Genomic DNA, 14,721 nt, shown 5'->3' on the forward strand with positions numbered 1-14,721 from the left:
CCGACTGATGCGCGCACACCTTTGGCCAGCGCGCACAGACCCCGACAGATCGCTCGACTTACCGCTAGTGGTCAGGCTATCGGCAATGGCTGCTCGCGTCTCCTTTTATTAAGAAAGTTCTGCAAGCCCAGCAAATCCACTGTCTATACTTGGGCACGGAATTTTATTCCTGGGCTCCATAAAGCTATCAATTATCCCGTTAGTAACCCTACGTCATCTTGGCTGCGTTTTAGCCGGTATCATTTGCAGTTGCAGGAGGTTTTCAATTTGCGAGCTGCGATGTACTTTTTAATTTCCAGACTTGACAAAACTGCAAAGACAACGGGCGCTCAGCATCACTCCGGGGGGAAATAGCTGAGAGTCTCGTTTGGCCGAACTGCCGGTGGCCGTCTGGTGATTAACGCCAGCTGGGGGCTTGTCCGCGTTTTGGCGCAAAGCTGAACTGTCACAGTGAAGTCAAGCGATGCTGAATAACCTTTTTAACAAAAAGGTATAAAACACGGCATTTTTATTATTATGAATCGTGGAATCCAGTAAACCGCGGTGAGTGTATCCGCAAGAAAATCCTACTCTTTTTAGTTTAAATAAAACAGCGATAAACCAGTCTTTGTGTGTAAATACAAATTGTACATGGAGCTGTGGAAAAATGAATGTGAGATTATCTGATTAACAACATTACTGTGCCGGCTTTACATCTAGAAAGTATTACCATTAACGAATTTCGTCTCAGTGTTCTTTTCAAAGGTGCTTATTCTGAGTGCATTGAATTATAACTGCATATATAAAAGGTTTAGCGGAGTTTAAGTAACGTTTTCCTTTTTTGTTGATTTTTTATTAATTTTATCAACCGCATTATCATTCCAGGCACAGGCAATAAGCATCTTATACTCTGAAATTTCATTCGGATAAAGCAAGTTTAAAAAATCGGATGAACGGACGGCTTAAGTTACTCAGCGCTACTACTCGAATTCTCTTCTGTTTGACAACAATCTCAACATCCTTTAAACGGGAAGGCGTGTCGGTGAAATTAAAAGCCATTGTTGACGGATGTTCAAAGTCTGTTACTCTTAACATCTTTATTTAGATTTTTTGCTCATTTGTTGCGTTCTTTTTCATATCTGTTTTATGATCATTTCAAAGGTTTTCTCAGTAAGTGATGAGCTTAGGGATGGTGGGCTTTAAATACCGTATTGTTCCGTGTATATGAAGCACTGAAATCCGTTTTCCGTTACCTGCCCTCCGTTCAGCATTTCATTTTTTTTTTTTCCTTCCAAATAAATTACTAATCACGAAATGAGTGCGCATACGGACTTTTCGAAACGGATCCTCTGGAATTCGTTTCACATGTTACTGCGCTGTTGGGAAAGCTCTACATTCTAGCAGAGATATGTCCAGACTGCATTATCAGGAAGGTTATGATTCATAATTGTGAGAGTGACTGCTTCGATCTCATCCTTGTAAAGCCTCCCTCACTGCATAGCACCTCATCAGTGCCTCTTACTTGGATTAATTACCAGAGAAAAGCAACAGGAGGATCTGAAAACGCGAGGCATGGAGCCTGTGCCAGCAGCATCAAGTGCAAGGCAGGAGCTCATCGTAAATGTGGTGCTAGAATGGCCAAATAAGTAAAGAAACACAAAGAGAGAGCCACGCTAATACATCTGGACACCATGCAGAGTGAAAGCAAATGTGAGCACCAGCCGTTACTCCACCACGGTAAGCAAAACGTACAAAAACTAAACGAAACAAAGGCAAAAAACATATTAACAGTATATAAACATTTGTGGAAACGCCTGCCCACACCAGCTGCTTTGTATTACGTGACTTTAACTGTTGATATTTAAGATGTGCCCGCCCTGGTCCTCACCACCTTCGTACCCTGTAGCCCGTCTTAGTAAAAAGATGAAAGATTTCGATTGACGTCTCTGAGAAGTTGTGTCATCGAGCGCAGGAGCGATTCCCAGCCTTTTTGCTTTTGATGCCAAGTGACTTTGCTCCATCAAGAATGATTTGGGAATCTGAGCCCACCCCACTGGTTCTGAATCCTTTCAATAATTGTTGGGTCTGCCATTCATTTAATCATTTTATGCTACTGCGTTAGATGAATTTTATCTTGCCTGAAGAAGGGGCCTGAGTTGCCTCGAAAGCTTGCATATTGTAATCTTTTTAGTTAGCCAATAAAAGGTGTCATTTTGCTTGGCTTTTCTCTACATTCATAATGGCTAACACGGTACAACACCCTAGTACTACAACTTTAGTATAATTTTGAAAAGAGCAGCCTAGCAAAGCCTACCAAAATCAAAACAAGCCTTCAAGTTATCTTTGCTACATGGAACATGTGTCAGACATACAATATGGCGGCATTCTGAGTGGAGCCCCCTGGAACACTTAAACAAAACTGGTTACTACTAAGGTGCCATGATGTTACTGATGTAGTGCCTTCAATAGACTCCCACCATAACAGAGTCAATTCACCTGCCAGCGTTCATGTTCTGCAAACATGGTGACACCCGCATGCCGCATGCGCTCCACTCCGAAACAGTGCCATTCACTTTGGAAAGTAGCAATATGAAATCAGAACCTGACATTTCTAACCCTGAGCAAGTCTCTCCACCTGCCAAGACTCATACAGGATAGAAATATGGAGGCCTCAGCAAATACACCTCTGTGTTGGGCCAACATGAGACACACCTGCTCACAATGGCCACCAGGTAATCTTTTAGATGTCGGATGAATTCACATACTTTATATAATCCACATAAACACTGGTGGCAATGGTGGCAAAGAAAGAAAGAAAGAAAGAAAGAAAGAAAGAAAGAAAGAAAGAAAGAAAGAAAGAAAGAAAGAAAGAAAGAAAGAAAGAAAGAAAGAAAGAAAGAAAGAAAGAAAGAAAGAAAATTTGGTAGTAGGCAGGATTAGATAGATAGATAGATAGATAGAATTTGGTATAGTAGGCAGGATTAGATAGATAGATAGAATTTGGTATAGTAGGCAGGATTAGATAGATAGAATTTGGTATAGTAGGCAGGATTAGATAGATAGATAGAATTTGGTATAGTAGGCAGGATTAGATAGATAGAATTTGCTATAGTAGGCAGGATTAGATAGATAGATAGATAGATAGATAGATAGATAGATAGATAGATAGATAGATAGATAGAATTTGGTATAGTAGGCAGGATTAGATAGATAGATAGATAGATAGATAGATAGATAGATAGATAGATAGATAGATAGATAGATAGATAGATAGATAGAATTTGGTATAGTAGGCAGGATTAGATAGATAGATAGATAGATAGATAGATAGATAGATAGATAGATAGATAGATAGATAGATAGATAGATAGATAGATAGATAGATAGATAGAATTTAGTAAAGTAGGCAGGATTAGATAGATAGATAGATAGATAGATAGATAGATAGATAGATAGATAGATAGATAGATAGATAGATAGATAGATAGATAGATAGATAGAATTTAGTATAGTAGGCAGGATTAGATAGATAGATAGATAGATAGATAGATAGATAGATAGATAGATAGATAGATAGATAGATAGATAGATAGATAGATAGATAGAGGAATGAGAATATATATGAAAAAAGTGAAGGCTCTATGCTCCTGTTGTCACTTTTGTTGGCACCAAAGCAGGTGAAGTTGATTCCTAACTGGACAGTTTAACATCCCAGACGTTTCACTGACTTGGTCTTAGGCTGGCGTGATTTAGTGTTCCATTCATTTTTCTGACCAGTGTATGTCCATAGGCACTTTGAGGAACCTGAAATGCATTTCACGATGTCTCCAAGTGATTTCCTCTATCATGAATGTTTTCAATGAGACTTCCTGCTCAAGTCAAATCAGGTCAAGTCGAGTGACTTTATTGCCATACCTTCATACACCATATTGCAGCATACAGCAATTTGAAATAATGTTCTCCAGGACCACAATGTAACATATATATAAAAACAGAACAAGTGCTAGATGAGTAACATACTATGCTATACTACACTATAAATAGATATGTAAATAGATAAATAACAACAACTAATAATAAAAGCAACAGTAGTAGCAAATGTAACAAATGTACTGTATAAATAAACTGAGGGCAGGGAGGCAGCAGAGACTGCAGGGTCCTCAGGGCCATCTTAACAGCATCACTGCCCCCCCAGGCAAAGCAGTGCACTGGGGGCCCTGTTTTGATAGCAAAACAGAAACACACACAGGTATCAGAAACATTGGGGGCCCCTGTGCCCCTGGTGCCCCCAGTCATTGCCCATTGCACCCATATGTTAAGGCGACCCTGGCAATCCGGACATCCAAGAAATAAAATTGTCGTTGAACCTGGCAGAACTGGTTTGGAAGCTACAGAACCTTCTGCCAGATGCAAGTGGGACAAAGATACTTTGGGAAAAGTGGGAGCGGACCTCCACCATGCTGTAGGCTTTATGGATGCCAGCCTTTATGAAGATGTCTTTAATGGAAGGCAGCAAGGTCCCAATCATCTTTTCTGCTGTGCGCTCTATTCCTGTTAGGACCCTACAGTCAGAGACACTGCAGCTCCCAAACCAGCTGGTGATACAACTGGTCTTAATGTGTTAAGAATGGGGGTTGTAGTGGAGATGCTGCTGTGCCTTCTTGGTGATGGAGGCCAAATAAGGTGGGCTGCCAGGTGCTTACCAAGGCATTTCCACCACTGACCCCTTGATGCACAGTACATGTGGATAGCTTGGGCCTTCCTGGAGTCAACAATCATCTCTTTGTTCTACAGAGACAAATCGTTGCACTTACACCAGTCCACAAATCATGGTGTCTCCATTCTGTAAGCTGATTGATCCCCCTTCCCGATGAGGCCATTTCAAGATATTTCAAAATAACTTCCTGCTCATTCTGAGACATCTTGAAACAGTCAAGACGTCTCACTGAAACAACAGGAGGTTTTACAGGAAGTGATTTCAAGGTAACTCCAAAATACACGCAAAGTCAACCTGAGATTCGTCAGAATGCAGAGGCAGTTATTTGAAGATATCTGGAAATGATAAGAAACATATTCTGAGACATCAGGCATTGAGTTTCAGGTATCCTAAAAGTTGTATTGTATTTTATGGTATTTCTGAATTTCATTTTGCAGTATCTCTAAATGTGAATACATCACACTTGAATTCCTTGTTATGAAGGCCTAATTCTGCGGCTCAGACATCAGCAGCAATGGACGTGTCACGACAGCGGGTGTGCAGGGAAGTCAGCAGCTGATGGTGTAGTGCGAATGAGATGCCAAGGCGCCAAGGGTTGAAGACTGCCAGGCAGCCATACGCTGTAAAGCCTGATTATTGCATGGTGTCCCGCATGTCTCGTATCCATTGTTGCCAAATACATTACATTCCCACCGCAGATGCACCCTGATCTTCGAATAATAGGCAGCGCTTCTCGTCTTGTAAGGGTACTTGGCGCCAGAGTGGCCGCGCATTGCACTATGGGATAAACTCGCACGTACACTTCCCGCGCCGCCATATTGTGTAAGGTGCAATTTGGGAGTCGGTTTCCCTGGCAACACTGTAAACGAATGAGGACTTTCACGTCTTCATGCCAAATGCGCTCGTCCGCATTGCGAGTCTTAATTTTGCCAGGAATTGCACGTCATTTCGTCATCTAACTCAGAATTTCACCGCTCACGTGACAATAAACGTGAACTCAATTCAACTGACGGATATTTAACTCCTAAATTGCCCTTCTTAAATACCCCTGCGTTTTAATGTCTGCCCCACCTTTTTATTTAATTCCACGGCTTGGATGGTTGCGTGGTGGGTGCGGCAAGGCGCTATCTGCGCATGCTCCCAACTTCCTCCCATGGAATCAGAGAAGAGTCGATATGAATCTGCAATAAATTAATAATAATAATAATAATAATAATAATAATAATAATGTAAGGTTTTCTACGCTGAAAAGTAAAGAATGTGTGAGACACGACGTTTCGTCACTTGTGGGTTACGAATGGCAAAGGTTTGGTTCACAGGCCATTCATATAAAGTGACAGCTGGGGCTTACGTGACCTAATAAGCAGCACCTGCTGACTTCCCAAGCAGCAACTTTCTCCATTTTATTACTTTCGGTAAGATGAGTGCTGCCTTTAAGTGGCCATCATAAATTCAGACATTATAGGGGCTGCCCTTTTTAACAGCACTGACACGGTCCGATTCTAGCCCGGAATGCTCGTTAACGGCGCTCGCGCTCTCCCTGATGATGGCAGCTCGACACGCACGACATGGCCACCCCATGCCGCCGTAGGGCTCGGTCTGCTCAAGGCTCAGGACTTGAGAGCTGTACAACTGGAGCAACAGCTGAAATAAAATGACTGAAAGGGAAGGCGAGAACGGATTTCTGTGGTTCCATTTATAAGTCTGTAGCTTGAAATCCCCTCCATCCCAAAAGACCTCTGCATTTCTAAACTCAAATTTATAAGGGCGACCAGATTCTCCATGAAAGAATACGATACGGGGTATTTATTTATTTATTACTTATAATGCGTCTTTCGCAGATAGAGTCGCAAAGCGCTGCACACCAAATAATTAATTTACACAGTTAAAAACGATAAAAAATAAAATAAGATTCAACTATGAAAATTAAACGGCAGGGTCAAAACAGCTACCCATATGCTACCCTATAAAGGCGCCTCTTCAATTGTTTTTCTCTTTATTAACTGTATCAGCGGCCCCGAAAGCACAAGGGAGGCCATTCCACCTTTCGGTGCCCCGGTGAGTCTTCAGCCGAGTACGTGGAATAAGAAGAAGTTTAAGGTTAGAGAACCTATACAGTAAGTGGGCGGCTGATAGTATAATGTAAAAAAATCTGAAATATATTGTGGTGTTTGCAGAGCTCTTTAGGCGAGTACTAAAATTTTAAAACGGATTCTAAATTTCACCGGAAACTAATAAAGCGAAGATAAAACCGGAGTAATGTGCGCCCACTTACTGGAGCGGGCTAACAATCCAGCAGCGGCGTTCTGAACGGACTGAGCGCGCAGAAGCGACGTCTCCTTTAAACATGTAAATGAAGAATTACAATAACGAAGACGTGAAAAAATAAAAGAATGCATTAATGTCTCAGTTGGAGTCTCTGATTTCTTAGCTTTCATATAATCCTCAGATGATAAAAACAAGAGCGAGTTCAGGACCCAACATAAGCATCAAGGTCTACAGGCTAACAGAACGCCAGATTCGGACACGACATTTAACGTTGGGTAAAACAGCCGATGATCTGCGGATCTCTCCGTGCAGATTTAACGGGGCAATAATTAAAACCTCAGTTTTTGTAGAACTGGGAAACAGGGACTGGTGGGATCGCAGTGTTACGATGCTGCACGTTTGCACTGTTGATACTCATGACAACTTTAAAGCCTAACACCAGACAACTGCGACCTTCAAAGCCGCTTATTTCATTAAGTCATCTTATAACTGCGGAGGACTTTACACCGGTGTTTCTCAGCTGGGTCCCAGTGCGTTGTGGGCTGTCATCGGTGTGTCTCTGTGTTGCTACTGTTTATAATGGTATACTGGGACACGGTGTGGGGTGCCGTAATGACCCCCTGTTCCCTCTCTGACAATCAAGGGAGACCCCCGCCTCCATTCTAATAATGGCGCTCGATACACTAAGGGGACCCCACCTCCTCGTGGTGGGTCATGAAGACATTGCCATGGTGAATAAAAAAAATCGGGTCGCGACACAAGAAAGGTTCAGAAAGACGGCTATAATCGACATGTTACACACTTAACATCCCTAAGTTACAAGTTAAGTTGAAGCTGCTTGAAAAGTAACTCTGCTTGGGACAGAAAATCCAAACACGAATATCACAGTGGTACTCAAACTGTGGGGCGGGCCCCTAGGGGGGGCGCGAAGTAACAAGGGGGGGGGGGGCGAAGATGTGAAAAAAAGAAAACAAGAATCGGAAATATGAAAAGTACATCTATTGAAACCAAAACAAATTAACTTAAACTACATTATCATACTAGTAAAATAAATATACAGTTAGACAAATGTCGATATAAGTTGAGTAGGTATATTATTAAATATGCATATATGATATTTCATTAATTAAAAAAGAACAAATTGGTATTAGTGGGCTCCTTTCAAAAAAACGTTAGGAGAGCGCGATTAAAACTGTTATGAAAACTCGGGTCGCAAATACTTAAAGGTTGAGAAACGCCATCTTAACCCATGCAGAGTCACAGCTTTTGAAATCAGCCTCTAATTATATGCGATACTGATTAATAAAACGTTTTCTCTTTTCACATTATTAACTTATATTGAACAATTAATTAGCAAAGACCAAATGCAACACGTATGCGTTTCAGAAGGGATTGTGCATTACTTTATATAGCGCCTTTCCATTGCAAACAAAGCGCTTTATAGCCTCGAGGTTTAGTAAATACAGTAGTTGTATACAGGGTCGTTTCTACACTTTTGGTACCGTATACTTACTTTGGGACCCTCAGTCGATTAGGCACGGACTTGAAACGGTCGCTTATGCCAGCTAACTGCCTATAATTGACAGGCAGGGGCGCAGTAAGCGGCTCTGCTGTGATGCCCCTTAGTCATTGGGGTACGTATGGCTTCGATAAAAGAGCGATATACTTTAATACTTTTTTTTTGCCCCCTTGATGGCACAGCACAGTATTTCGTCCGCCGAGACCGGGTTGGGCAGGTCACAGTTTAATTGAACGACCCCATGCAGCGCACCGTCCGCATCCCTCCTAGTTGCTCCCTGCTGTCAGGTGCATCGAGTTGCTCAGAATGAAAAACGATTCGGAGTTGGGAAGGTGGGCACTGATCCACTTTTTTATTTATAATCCTTTCCAAAAATGTATATATTTTCTTTCTGTTTAATTTTGCTTCCTGAGTCAGTCCGACAGTTTAACGCTTTAGGTCCAGCCGTCCTTTTGCTACACTTCGGCTTTGCTGGCTCGTATTTCAAACGCAGACGACTCTTATTTAAGAGATGAGCGCGCCGATTTGCTCGTTTCAGCAAAGCTGTGTGTATCGCTTTGGCATTAAAGGCAACCACGTGGAATATTTGATCCCACCGCTCCAATTCTGGATTTGTGACAATTTCTTGTTAAATATATTTATTGCTGCTCAGCATCCTCTCTTGCGCCCTCCAGTGCATGACATGATAAATTCGAAAACGAGGATATTGTCTGAAATAAACGGATCCAAAAGCTACAGCTAAATATATCTTGTGGAAGTGCTTACCTATCAGAATATTACCCTGAACGCATATTTTATATAAAGCTTTGACGATTAACGGGTCAGTCCCTCTAACGCTGTGATCGGGGTAAGCAAGCTCTTGAGTGCCAGCGCGTTTTAAACCCGATATTTAAAGTTAAAAGAAAGGCTTGGGCGAAACAAATCTTTACTTGACATAAAGTACAAATCCGATTAAAAGCGGAGTACATCCATAATTTAAAATGGTTTGGGGTTGTGGGAGCGCGACGGAGTTAAACGCGTCAGGATGTGGTTGGGCGCCTCCGGTCAACGTCTTGTTGTCGTCTCATTCTGACTTGACTCATCCTGAAAGATAAGATGAGCAGGACCGGAGCAAAAATGGAAACGGACAAACCGACAAACGGCGATAAGCGGGTGATGAACGTATCATTTCAATGTTGCTTGTTTCTCCTTTACCGTTCTTCTTTTTGTATGTCTGTCTGCACCCCTTGTCAAGTCAAGTGGCTTTAATGTCATACTATCCATAGACCTTATGGCAGCGGCGCGAAATAACAGGACTGGCGTGCTGCAACGACATACACGTAGGGCAAGGGCTGGTCAGTCATTTTCTATGGGGGGTTGGGGTGTGTGCTGGAGCCTATCCGACCTGGCTTTGGGTGCAAGGCAGGAACAAACCCGAGAGAGGGCGCCAGTTCATCTGTGGGCGAACACACACACAGAAACTCCAAACACACACGGGTCAATGTAGTATCGACAATCCACCTAAACTGAACGTCTTTGTCGGAGGAATCCCTCGCAGACACAAGGAGAACATGCAAGGAGGACCCGGGACGTCAACCTTGATCTCTTTACTCCGAGGCAGCAGCGCCTTAACACTGCGCCACCATACAGCACCAAGTGCAAGACAGGCAAATATATGTATATGCACGTATGTATATGTTCATGTATAATATATACACTACACTGTCTGATCATTGGTGTTTGTGTGGTTCCTCTCTGATCCGAGTGCTGACTGGTAAGGGTTGTCTGAAAAGCCACTTTGCTCCTTTGCACTCAAGAGAATAAGCGCTGAATCAACGAGGTTACAGTTTACTGTAATAAGGACAAGCACCCGTTTTCTGTCTCGATATTCTAATACGGGGATTCGAAACCCATCCAGGCATCTGGGGAAAGGCAGGAGCCCACCCTGGACGGAACGACACCCTGCATGGAAACAGGCAGAGATGAGGAGACAGGGAGATAAGTTGTGTGTGTGAGAGAGAGAGAAAAAGAGAGGAATGGAGAGATAAAGAGAAAGTGTTCGAGAGAATGAGAGTGTGTGTTTTGGAGTGAAAAAGAGGGACACGGGAGGCAAGCCCACACATACATTAAGGGGACGAGTAATGGGCACAAAAAAGGACTCGAATTCGGGACGTAGTGCTAAACGCTGCGCCGCCCTACTGCCCTAAAAAATGAAAGACTGTCAACGGGAAAATGGAACAGGTTAAAAGTATTGCAATCTTTGTCCTTATATTGCAATTAGGAGGGCACCAGCGCACTCATTCGAATACAATCTGGTTAACTTTATCCGTGGCCGGAGCGGTCAGCGGGAACACCGGGGGATTTCCCGGTCGAGCTGGCGTGCACACCCTTGAAAACCCCCACACGAATAAATAAATGCGCACGCATTTAAGCAAATCCATTAAAAGATTGCCCCTCCCCAAGTGGTATAACACCGCTTCGTGTGCGGGTATCCGGGAAAATTAGTTGCCCCCCTTCCCAAATGGTAACCCCCCACTCCCCACATCCCCCCATACGTGACATTGAAACCCACTCACGATCTTAAACCAGTTTACAATGGACGCCCGAGGTCAAAGATAAAAAAAATGAGATGCTGAGACGGTAAGGATCAGTTGAAAAAAAACGGCGCTAGAGGAGGATGAGGTGATGATGTACAAGAACATCGTCTTCATTTAGAACTGATGAGAAAAGCTGTCACACGTGAACTTTACAGTTGGTATCACCAGGTGGCCAGCAAATAGCGAATGAAATGTGATTGGCGCTAAAGTCTGTCATATTGCTTAAAACGCACTGAATTTCTAGTATTATTAACACGTCGTGCGCTGCTTCACCCGACAACACGGTAAACGTCAGCCCATGAAATAGCGAAGCGGCCGACAGGTGGAGCTGCACCTGAGCGCCACTACTCGGCTTCCGCACGTAGCTTTAGGCTTTAGAATTCAGGCTGCGTGAAGCCAATTTAAAAAAGGGAAAAAACGATGACGGAATTTACGATGCAAATATTAAGCAACCGAAATGCTACCTGCCCTGAATGCCCAGGGAGATGAAAACGCTGGCCGTGTGTGCCAGTTGGGCACCAACGAGCAGCCAGATAGTGCCCGTCCAGCTGCAGGAATGGGGAGCGTTGTGGTGCTGTGGCGTTACGAGAGGACGGAGGTTTGCGGGTATCTCTTCTCTTATATATATTTCTCTTCTGGTTCGTCCTGCTTGCACTTCAAAACCGGTCCCGCCCACACGCAGCGGACACGACACTTCTCGATTCCTATTGGTCTTCTTCCAAACCCTTCACCACGCTGCCTGCGGCCTCCCATACACCTAGCTATTTTCCTTATACTGAGACGGTTGTTTCCTAAGCATTTGTTATAAAATGAACAACAGTATCTTCTCTGTTGACGGGTTTTTGTACAACGTCATTTTGTGGTTTACCCATTTTTATTCCCTTACAGAGACATTGGCTGGTACAAAGATTTACAACATGTTCCCGAAAAAAGAACCGCCCAGAGAATAAGGCTTACTCAGTGACAATTTTACGAGTATTAGCAAAATGAATACATTTAGCATTTTGCACTCCAGTGACAAACTATTCCAACAGTACGTCGTAGATGCGTACAGTATGTTAAAACAGAGGGCGCGCGTCTCAACTATCTCAGATTACATCAACAAGATCAGCGCGCGGAACAATACAAAGGACTATCAGACGCACTGCAAGCAAACGCTGAAAATAACAACATACGTGTAGGCAAAATGATCAGATTACCGTCCACATTTCCAGGAAGTCCAAGATACATGCAACAAAACTAACGGCAGAACTACCTTCTCAATGTTTACCACAACAACAAGACCCAGTTGCTCAACTTTACGGTGATATTAATTTCTCGACTGTGACTCCCCAAGAACTTGCTGCAAGAGCAATACTGAGCGTCACAAACGAGGATTCTCTACATATTAACAACAAACTTCTTGATCTTATACAGGGTGAAAAAGTGACCTTCAAGAGTGTAGATACAGCAGTCAGTGACGATCCTAATGATCAACTAACGTACTCACAGGAGTTTTTACACACCCTCACACCAACTGGCATGCCTCCCCATATCCTTCATCTGAAGGTGGGAGCTGTAGTTATGCTCCTCCGAAATATTATGCCATCAAAAGGTCGGAACAAGACTCATCGTTACCCGAATACATACAAATATTATTGAGTGCAAACTGATCGCTATCCAAAATTCTGAAGCAACCTTCATTCCCAGAATCTCTCTCCTTCCTTCCGACACCAATCTCCCTTTAACATTTAAACGCACACAATTCCCACTCAGACTCGCCTTCTCCATGACTATCAACAAGTCCCAAGGACAAACGTTTGCAAAGATTTGCGTTAATCTACAACAACCAGTCTTCATCCACGGTCAGTTGTACGTGGCTTTTTCTAGGGTTAGATCTTTTGACTCATTATCTGTCGTCTCCACCAAAACACCTGTGCACAACTGCGTCTTTCAAGAAGTATTTATTTCTTCTTGATTTCTGAATTCCTTTCTCACTGTTTTCCGTTCCTGTTCTTACACCGCCGTAGCATCGGCTAGTTTTTAAATATTACATTAAATGATATGGCCAGTGTGAAATGCATGCATGATATAAAGGCATTATCAATGCAATAATTTTTGATACTTTAGCTGCAGGCATGGCCGGATTAAGGTGGGTGCTATTGATGCTGCAGCATTAGGCCCATTCTTGAAATAGGCCCAGATGAAAACAGACGAGAATTTTCTGGAAGCTGAACAGTTTTCCTTTTTCTATATTAACCTCAAAATAATTCCATCCATCCATTTTCCAACCCGCTGAATCCGAACACAGGGTCACGGCGGTCTGCTGGAGCCAATCCCAGCCAACACAGGGCACAAGGCAGGAACCAATCCCGGGCAGGGTGCCAACCCACCGCAGCTCAAAATAATTCTTACAATGAAATTTAGAGACCGACTTTCGGACGCCTAGACACAGCGTTACTTATTATACAGTTACTATTGTTCTTTGCGCTGTGACGTAACTATAACGTCGTTGTGTTTATTGTTAACCGAAGGTTTCAAGTTAATGCTATCAATTTTACGTTAAACAGTTACTTAGTAATTTACCTGCGTTTTTTTGCAATATATTGGGGATTCTTGCCACTTTATTATTGTGCGGTAAGTGCCACGTAGTAAATTTTTCACCTTGAACGTTAGTTGTACAGTAAAAATCGACGGTTATTTAAATGGTTATGTGTAAAGGTAAAACTAAAAGCTGGCCCGCGGGCCCGGCATGGATGTTTAGAATTTTTAAAATCCTCGACAGGATTCTGGTCTATTATGAAATTTAAATCATGGACATATTTTGACCCTCAAGAGCCTGAACTGAGTCACTTTGACCCAATGTCTCTGCAAATTCATTTTTTCTTACTCTGTTTCTTAAGAGAATTGAGAAATTTTGTGTATTTCATTGTTAGGTTTTCACTTGACGTCACTTTGCGATATCTGTCGTACTATTTCGCGCACGCTTGCTATGGCGTCTCAACTCAGTGGATGGGATAATGCGAAAAAGAAAAGGAAAGAAGCCGCAGAACAATAAAAAGCTTTTGCCGTTGTTATTATTCATGTTCAGTAAAGGCTGGCTGGTTGCGTCGCAAGCAATTAAGGCTCCTTGGTCAGCCTGAGTGCGCATGTACGTCGAGTGTCGAATGCGCATGCACCAATGCCGAGAAAAAATAGGCATTTTTTGCGCCGTAGCATCAGGCCCAATTTCATCTTAATCCGGCCCTGGCTGCAGGAATCGTGTATTAAGTTTTGCAAAATTTTAATTAGCCACGATACATTTGTTATTTCATTTATTTGTTATTAATGATGAGGAAAGTGAGGAATTAATTTCAACAATTCATTTCAACTGCAGGATCCAAGCCAGAGACAAGAGAAGATTATACATGTGGGCACATGACAGAGCAGAGGCAGACATTCGGGGGCTGTCTAGGACCGCCATCCTCTGGTGAGGCTCAGTTTATGAAACTTAGGGGGCGCCATTCATGGATTCACCATTTTATGGGGTGCCATTTAGTTCACTCAATAGGCGCGTGATCTGGAACTTTACACCAACACTTGACCAGGAGCAGAATCCATCCATCTTCCAAGGACGTTGACGGTTGTGAGAAGTGGAGGTGTACTCTAGAAAGATAGGGAAGGCATCAACACCAGATGGGTGG

At 42.9% G+C, this 14,721-nt stretch overlaps 1 long non-coding RNA gene across 2 annotated transcripts in view; it reads left to right on the forward strand.

Moving 5' to 3' along the window:
- Positions 1-14,721, forward strand: part of LOC127525865 (uncharacterized) — a 119,933-nt gene that overhangs the window by 44,380 nt on the left and 60,832 nt on the right. The window lies entirely within an intron of this gene.

This window comes from Erpetoichthys calabaricus, chromosome 14 (genome assembly GCF_900747795.2).
Source record: "Erpetoichthys calabaricus chromosome 14, fErpCal1.3, whole genome shotgun sequence".
NCBI classification, from domain to species: domain Eukaryota; kingdom Metazoa; phylum Chordata; class Cladistia; order Polypteriformes; family Polypteridae; genus Erpetoichthys; species Erpetoichthys calabaricus.